Here is an 8,923-nt window from a genome sequence, read left to right as displayed (position 1 = left end):
CGGAATGCAATTGATATTTAGTTTTAATTATTGTAAAAAATACGTAACAAAATTTACCATTTTAACTATATTTTGGTATAAGGTGTGGGGGTGCTAAATACATTCACGTTGTTGTACAAACATGCAATTGATGTCTGTTGGTAACAGCTATTGAGATAGAATTCAGACAGCATATAATTCACCATTTAAAGTGTGCAAATTCAGGGGCTTTTAGTATATTCACAGCGTTGTGCAACCATCAGCATAACCAATTTTTGAACATTTTCATCCCCCCCAATAAAGACTCCCTGTAACCTTCAGCTATCACTTCCCAGCGCTCCCCAGCCCCCAGCCCCTGGCAACTGCTAATCTGCTTCCTGTCCCATCTAGTCCCATCTCAGATTGCAGGTATTTGAGAGGTTTGAAAGAATGGCTGGAGCTTCATCTCTACTTGCAGATAATGCTTTCAAAATTTCTGTAGAGAGATGTCTTATCTTCTCCTGGACTTCTGTCAGTCTTTTACACACACTTGCCTTCTTTTCTTTGCTTCTCTGCTCAGTTCTTAGCTTTCTATTTCTTTCTTTCTTCCTTTGTGTTTCTTACTCATGAAACAGAGGTGCTTTTCTAATGTTTGTCACCCTCCCTCTCTGAATATAGAGGCAAACAAACTCACTCTTCCTTGTTGGTGGGTTCTTCTAACCCCATCACCATGCCCTTCTCCATGGTGTGCCTTTCCTTGGTTCATTTAGCTGTTGCTTGAAAACATTTATGTTTTCTCCATTTCTATTCTCCAATTTTTCTTTCTCTCATGCAACTGATTTTTCCCATGCAATTGATTTTTAAAATCAGTTCTATTTTTTAAAAATATTTTATTTATTTATTAGAGAGAAAGAGAGCATGAGCAGGGGGGGGAGCAAAGACAGAGGGAAAAGCAGACTCCCTGCTGAGTAGGGAGCCCAACGTGGGGCTCTATCCCAGGACCCTGAGATCATGACCTGAGCCGAAGGCAGACACTTAACCAACTGAGCCACCTAGGTGCCCCTAGTTATATTGAGGTACAATTTACCTGCGCTTGAATTCACCAATTTTAAGTGCATAGTTTAATAAGTTTGTTGAAGCTGTGAGGAGGAGTGAGGTGTGGGGGATCCTAACCGGTAGTTGGATTTTGGCAGAAAGCTGAGACACCTAGAATGCTAGAGACAACCTCCTACCAGTGGGAAGCTGAGTTAAAATCAAGAGAAACTAGTGATCAAATTCAGTCTTTCCGGGCACAAGAAAAACAATACACATTTTGTAACAACGGAGGAAAAAATTAGTGATCACCTACTAAAATGAATGAAAACAGCAGGAGTGGGATGCCTGGGTGGCTCAGTGTTTGAGCATCTGCCTTCATCTCAGGTGGTGATTGGGGGCCTGGGATTCAGTCCTGCATCAGGCTGCCCACAAGGAGCCTGCTTCTCCCTCTGCCTGTGTCTCTGCCTCTCTCTGTGTGCCTCTTATGAATAAATAAATAAAATCTTAAAAAAAGAGAAAGCAGCAGGAATAGTAACAACAACAAGGAGCACAAGACAGAATGGGAAACAAACACAGTATAATTTAGAGACTATAGTGTGGGGGACAGACCCACTCTAAGGATATGCCTTCCTTTGAAAGGCCTGACCTGGCTTCCGCACCCTAGCTTTCATGGACATGAGAACTATGGGAGCTGACAAAGGTGTCCCATCAACACCTCAATCCAATTCCTTCTCCATTCTCTTCTTTTGCAGCGTCTGGGTCCACTTTTTTTTTCTTTTTGCAAGGTGGAGCTGGTGTCTGTGGTTAGGACAATGCCTTACATTGCCAGGAGAGGGCAGCAGATCATTCTCCCACCACCTAGATGTAACCTCAGAGTTTCCTAGGATTCCAGCTTGTTTTCGATGTTTACTGAGTGCCAGGCTCAGTGCTGGGCACTGGGGATGCAAAGCTGAGAAAGATATGATCCCTGCTCTGGAGGAGCCCATGGTTTAAATGAGTGAGACAGCTGTGGAAACACATACAATGCCAAACAGAGGGTAAGGTGCTAAGGCAGAAGGCTCCTCTGTGGATGGCAGTGTCTCAAGGAGGGGTGGGGAGAATAGGAGCATTAGAAGGCACCCCATAAGGGGAGATACTTGAACTGGGTCTTGAAAGATGATGGGTCTGCAGCCAATTAAGCCGACTGTGCTCTTTCCCCATGGGGGCCCAGTGTGCAATGGCTGCCAACAGTAGCCTCCTTGGTAGTGTATGCAGCCTATAAATGGGTTGCCCTGAGAGACCTTCCAGACAGCCCTTTCCAGTGGACACTGATTATCACTAATCTAGGCTGCAGACAGGCATGTGGGGTTCCTTTGGAAAGCCCCAGGGCACAGTGGTCAGGGTCGGGTCCATATTGGCCAAGTCTTTGTGTACATCCATACCAAGCTGCAGAACAAGAAGCATGTGATTGAGGTCCTGTGCAGGGCCAAGTTCAAGTTCCTTGGCTGCTAGAAAATCCACATTCCCAAGAAGTGGAGTTTTACTAAGTTTAATGCAGACAAATTTGAAGACATGGTGGTTAAAAAGTGGCTCATCCCAGATGGCTGTGGGGTCAAATACATCCCTAATCACCGTCCCTTGGACAAATGGCAGGCTCCGCACTCGTGAGAACCTTGGCACTGCCCCCTGCCTATTCATGCCCACCAATAAATCCTACTTCCTGTCAAAATGAAAGATGATGGTTTTTTGGTTTTTGTTTTTTTTTACAGTGCACACAGTCAGGAAAGACATCCCAGGCAGGGAAACCAGGATGAGCATAACACTCACTACAGGCAAAAGATGCTAGGGAGGGGGCAGGGCAAGAGCCTTGGGAAGCTGATGGATCATGGAGTACTATTCTTGGCTGCCATGCTGAAGAGCCTGGACTAGAGCCATGAAGGAAATGGGAAGCCATCATAGGGGTTTAATTCGGAGAGCAACACACTCAGATTTGCACTAGAAGTTTGCTCTCCTAGTTATGTGGAGGAGAGAGACTATAGGGATCTAAGAAGGGCAGGCCTGAGAATGGATGCCTCATTAAGATTTTTGGAACAGGCAGGGTGCTAGATGATGGTGATCTGAATAAAGATGGAAGCAGTGGGGGTGGGAAAGAGGGTTGGACATGAGGCTTGTTCTCTGATCTGATGGAGTGCGATGAGAGCAGAGGTCTCCCAGTTCTGGCTTGAAGGGTGGGGGTGATTGCTGGTGGCAGCTAATGAGGTAAACGGAAGAGAGTAGGAAAAATTTGGTGGGAAAGATTACATGTTGTTGACAAGTATGGGGCATCACGTCTAGCTCTGCATTTTGTTTCTGCCATACTCCCCCAGTCTAGACTCTTATGACCTCTCACTGATTCTGTGACAGAGGCTTCATGTTGGGTCTCACCATGTTTAGTCTCTCTTGCTGTTGGAATAGCTTATGACTTCTTTCATTTAATACATATTTATGGACAGCCCATTATGGGCAGGCACTGTGATAAATTTCTTCCCCCACAGAGCTCATGGCCTAGGGGGGCTGGGGATGAAGGATGAGACAGATAACTTAAGCTGATCGTTGCAATACAGTGTGAAAAATGCTCTCAGAAGTGAGGACATTGAGTGAGGTAGGATATATAACCTGGACAATTGCTGTATGGGCCAAAGGACCAAAGGAGGTTTCCTAGAGCAGTGACATTGAGGCTCAACTGGTTGAGTCTTGTCCAATGTGGGAGTGGGTGGCAGTGGGGCTGGGGACAGGGAGAAAGTGTTTAAACAAGGTGTGTGGTCCCTGACTGTGAGTTGTGTGGCACAGAAGACAAGCAGCCTCCACTGGAGAGTACACAGGAGAAATCATGTTGTCAGGTCTGTACCAAGGAAGCGAGAAGAAAAGGACAATCAATGGAGAGTTGAGGATAGGGAAAAGTTTTTGTAGTATGGAGGTTTTTCCAAAGGCCCTGGGGAGAAGTTGGAAGGGGCAGAGGCAGAGGGGTAGCTCAGGGGAGGAAGCACAGAGCAAATATGGCAACTCATTCATTTATTCCTTTTATTTAATGAATAGGGAATGAGGACCTACTCTAGGCCAGAAATACAGTAATGAGCAAGTTTCCCAATCTCATGGAACTTACATTTTTGTGGGAGGAAACCTACAATAAATAAATAATTTCAGATTGTAGGCGGTGCTATGAAGAATGGGAAATGGGATGTAATAGAGAGTGCCTGGGGGAGCTTCTCTAGGTTGGGGGACCAGGAGAACCCTCTCTGAGGAGGGGACACTGACATGTGAGCTGAGTAGGAGGTGAGCATCTCTTCTAGGGAGAGGAGACAGAGCAAAGGTAAAGAGGATGTGGAAGAGTAAGCAGATGTTTGGAATGGCTTGCATCTTGGGTGGCAAGCAAGGATAACAGCTGTGTGGGCCCAATTGGGTTTAGCTGTCACATGGTTAGGCAGAGAATTAGTTCCCCCAGTCCTTCAGGTGGTAGATGGACCCTCAGACCTAGAGGGATTGTACTTCTGAAGGAGCTTTCTTAATCTGTCAGATGAGGCTAGTTTTCTGGAAGGAGCTGGAGCTAGTCTGTATCTGGATGGTCACTTGAGCTCTGGAAGAGGCTCCAAACTCTAGGGTAGGAGTTGACCAACTATGGCATGGGCCAAGTTCTATATTATTAGAACACAACTCAGCTCTTTTATTTACATGTTGTCAATGGTTGTGTTAGTGAGTTGAGTCATTGCAACAGAGACCATGTAGGCTGCAAAGCCTGTGACATTTACTATCTGACCCTTTTAAATGGAAAAAAAAATCACAGTTTGCTAAGCTCTGCTGTAAGCTGTGACAGGAAGTTTTCTCGGAGGTGGTTCAGGGCTGGTCTGTATGTGCTGGTCTGTAAGTGTGGAGAAGGTAAGGCTGTACTCTGGAGCTGAGTCTCCAAAGTCTTCAAGTCCATCTCAGGTGCTGTAAACTATTATTCATTAAGCGTGTTTACATGTATGTAGGAGTGTATGAGCTTGGAGATGTAGTCTGGGCTTGAATTGGTCTTCCATGAGTGGTCTATGGACTCTGCCACTTGCTATAAGAGGTGTTGTCCCAAGTCACAACTCTATGCATGTCATGCTCTGCTTGGTAACATTAAGCAACTTTCTGTTGCTGCCTAATAAAATTCACATTCCTTAACCTAACTCCACATATGGCCTAGTGTACCATTCCAGCCTCTACCCAAACAAATCCTTAATGCTTCAGCCAAACCTGAGTACTTACCACTCCCCAAACATACTTTTTTCACTTTGGTGACTGAATCATTTTGAGACCACTTACCACATTCAGCTTTTTGTTCTAGGTTACTGGGGTTCTTGTCTCACGGGCTCTATCAGTTTTTAAACTATACAAGGGTAAGTACCATATCTCCATTCATTTCTATATGATCAATAGAGCTGGCTTTTAGAAGAGAGTTAGATTGTGTATTTGTAACAGATGCTTAGCACTGTTTCTTGAATGCATTGGGCACTTAGAAATATTCATCTAGCATTCAAGCAGTCAAGGGTTTACTGTATTGTTTTTTGTTTGTTTGTTTTACAGGTTTTATTTATTTATTCATGAGAGATACAGAAGGAGAGAGAAGCAGAGACACAGGCAGAGGGAGAAGCAGGCTCCATGCAAGGAGGCTGATGTGGGACTCGATTCCGGGTCTCCAGGATCACGCCCTGGGTTGAAGGTGGCACTAAACCGCTAAGCCACTGGGGCTGCCCTACTGTATTGTTTTTAAAATAATCTCTCCACCCCACGTAGGGCTTGAACTCACAAACCCTAGATCAAGAATCACACGCACTATTGACTGATCCAGCCAGGTACCGCAAGGGTCTACTGTATTAATATTTGTATCCTTGCACCTAATACTTGACACATGATAAATGAATGAAAAACAATGAATAAATTAATGATTGCAAGTATTTCTCCAAGGGTGAGAGGAAAGCAATTATAATTATTAGTAGTGGTAGGGAAACATTTGGAATTGTTACCCTGCTGTTGCTGGGCAGATATGGAACTCTGAAGGTTGACATTTCCTAATTCTAAATGTGAAATTTCAGTAAATTACTACCAGGTGAACAAAGTCATGTGGGCCATGGCTCTTGGTCTAAGTAATATACTCTTAGGTGTGATTAATTGAAAGGGAGTATAAAAGTTAAAAACAATGTTTGAAGGTTATCTGTTAGTGGTTAAAAGCACCTCTAATTATCTTATGCATTACTACAAAGTCATGAAGTAGATTTTTAGAAAAATTTTCTGTTGTGGAAAATTTTAATCATATGCAGAAATCAGGAAAATAGTATAATGAGCCTTCCTGTATCCATCACCAAATATAGTTTATTAACTCATAGCCAATCTTGTTTCACATACACCCTCACCCATTTTTCCCTCTTCCATCTTATTTTGAAGCAAATCCCCAGACACATAATTTCATCCATAAATATTCAGTATATATCTGTAAAAGATAAGATCTCTTTAAAAAAAGCATAAGCACAACACCATCATCACACCAACCACCCGCACAATTCTTTTTTTTTTTAAGATTTTTTATTTATTTATTCATGAGAGACACAGAGAGAGGCAGAGACACAGGCAGAGGGAGAAGCAGGCTTCTTGAGGGGAGCCCAATGTGGGACTTGATCCTGGGACTCTGGGACCATGCCCTGAGCCGAAGGCAGATACTCAACCACTGAACTACCCAGGCATCCCACAATTATTCTTTAATGTTATAAAATATCTTGCTATCTCCAAATTTACAATTATTTCATATATTTTCTTTACAGTGTGTTTGGATCAGGATCCAAATAAAGTCCCACTTTATGATTGATTTGTCTCTTAGCTTTTTTGAACTTTGATTTCCCCTTTCATCTCTTTTTTTTCTCTCTTGTGATGTATTTTTTATATTTTAAATATTTTATTTATTTATTTGACACAGAGTGCACACATTCAGGGGGAGTGGCAGACAGAAGGAGAGGGAGAAGTAGGGTCTCCACTGAGTAGGGAGCCCATCTTGTCCAGGGGCTTGATCCCAGGACCCTGGGATCATGACGTGAGCCAAAGTCAGATGCTTAACTGACTTAGCCACCCAGGTGCCCCTCTTCTGAAATTTATTTATTGAAGGAACAGGTTTTTTCTCATATTTTGGATTTTGCTAACTATAGCCTCATGAAATTATTTAACATATTCCTCTGTTCTTTGTACTTCCTGTAAATTAGTAGTTTGTTCAGGAGGGTTGATTAGATTCAGGTTAGAGATGAGGAGAGCAACAGAGATTATGCTAGGTTCTTTGCTCAGGAGGTATGTCATTTCTGGTTGTCTTGTGTGTGTGTATGTGTGTGTGTGATATTGGCACCCATTGGTCAGCTATGAATTGTCAAAATGATGGTATTATTATATTGTTGCCTTTTCTTTTATTAGGTGGCGTATTTCTGTAAAGAGATGTTGCCCCTTATAAACTGTTTTTGTTACCCAATGATACAATTTATATAAAAAAGGCTCAATAATTGCTTGATTTATTCTTTTTATCACCTTTCAAAATAATCTGTTTTTTGAAATACACTTCAAAGATGACCACTTTTTTTTCCCTTTAAGAATCATTATGAACTCAGAGGTGTAAATGCATTTGATATATTTCAATACATTGTAGTTTTTATCTTCATTAATGTGCAGAATGTCTCATCTTTGGCCAGAAGTTCTTCAAATTGGCTCTTGAGAGTTGTTCACATCATCTTAATCTTTTTTAAAAAATGATTTTATTTATTTGTTCATGACAGAGAGAGAGAGGTAGAGACACAGGCAGAGGGAGAAGCAGGCTCCATGCAGGAAGCCCAATGTGGGACTCGATTCCAGGACTCCGGGATCATGCCCTGAGCCAAAGGCAGATGCCCAACTGCTGAGCCACACAGGCGCCTTTCATTCTAATCTTTGATAGATTCCTTACTCATCAGGATGGCAATAGGTTCCACACTCATCTTATACATTTTTGGCCCCAGACCTGGAATCAACAATTTCTCCAAATTGAAAAATGGTATTGGAGGCCACAATCTTGGTGCTAGTGGTAGATATTTCTTTTTAAATATTTTTAAAAATTGGGGCACCTGGGTGGCTCAGTTGGTTAAGTGTCTGACTTCAGTTCAGGTCATCATTTCAGGGTCCTGAGATCAAGCCCGGCAATGGGCTCATGCTTGGGGGGGGGGGGAGTCTGCTTGTCCTTTTCCCTCTGCCCTTTCCCTGACTCATGCTTTCTCTTTCTCTCTCTCAAATAAATAAATAAAATCTTGAAAAAATATTTTAAAAAACTGACAGCTTCATTGAAGTATAATTTAAATACCACAAAATTCACCAATTTTAAGTGTACAATTCAATGATTTTTTATGGTATTTACAGAATTTTGCAACTATCACCAAAATCTTTTTTTTCCACCAAAATATAATTTTATAACATTTCTATCACCCCCAAAGAATTTCATGCTTACTAGAGTCCCTCCTCATTCTCACTTCCAGACCTAGGCAACCACTAATCTACTTTTTGTTTCTATGTATCTACCTATCCTGGACATTTGTTTGTTTGTTTGTTGTTGCTTAAAGATCTTATTTATTTATTCATAAGAGACACAGAAAGGCAGAGACATAGACAGAGGGAGAAGCAGGCTCCATGCAGGGAGCCCGATGTGGGACTCGATCCCAGGACCCCAGGATCACAACCTGAGCCAAAGTCAGATGCTCAACCAACTGAGCCACCTAGGAGCCCCTCACTTTCTTGATTGTGTCTTTTGAAGTGCCACAGTTTTAAATTTGTAGTTTTGTTCTTTTCTTCCGCTTTTGCTTTTTGCCCAATACAAGACCACAAAAATTTACTTTATGTTTTCTCCTAAGTTTTTTTTTTAAGATTTATTTATTTATTCATGATAGACACA

At 42.3% G+C, this 8,923-nt stretch overlaps 1 non-coding gene across 1 annotated transcript; it reads left to right on the top strand.

Moving 5' to 3' along the window:
- The first annotated feature begins 2,157 nt into the window (after positions 1-2,157).
- Positions 2,158-2,286, top strand: LOC129503514 (small nucleolar RNA SNORA70). Its single transcript, XR_008663186.1, has one exon. It is a non-coding gene; the product is annotated as a small nucleolar RNA SNORA70 (small nucleolar RNA).
- Positions 2,287-8,923: the final 6,637 nt, after the last annotated feature.

Source organism: Nyctereutes procyonoides, unplaced genomic scaffold, assembly GCF_905146905.1.
Source record: "Nyctereutes procyonoides isolate TBG_1078 unplaced genomic scaffold, NYPRO_anot_genome, whole genome shotgun sequence".
NCBI classification, from domain to species: domain Eukaryota; kingdom Metazoa; phylum Chordata; class Mammalia; order Carnivora; family Canidae; genus Nyctereutes; species Nyctereutes procyonoides.
Note: the sequence above shows the minus strand (reverse complement) of the source record. Positions and strands in the feature narration are given on the sequence as shown.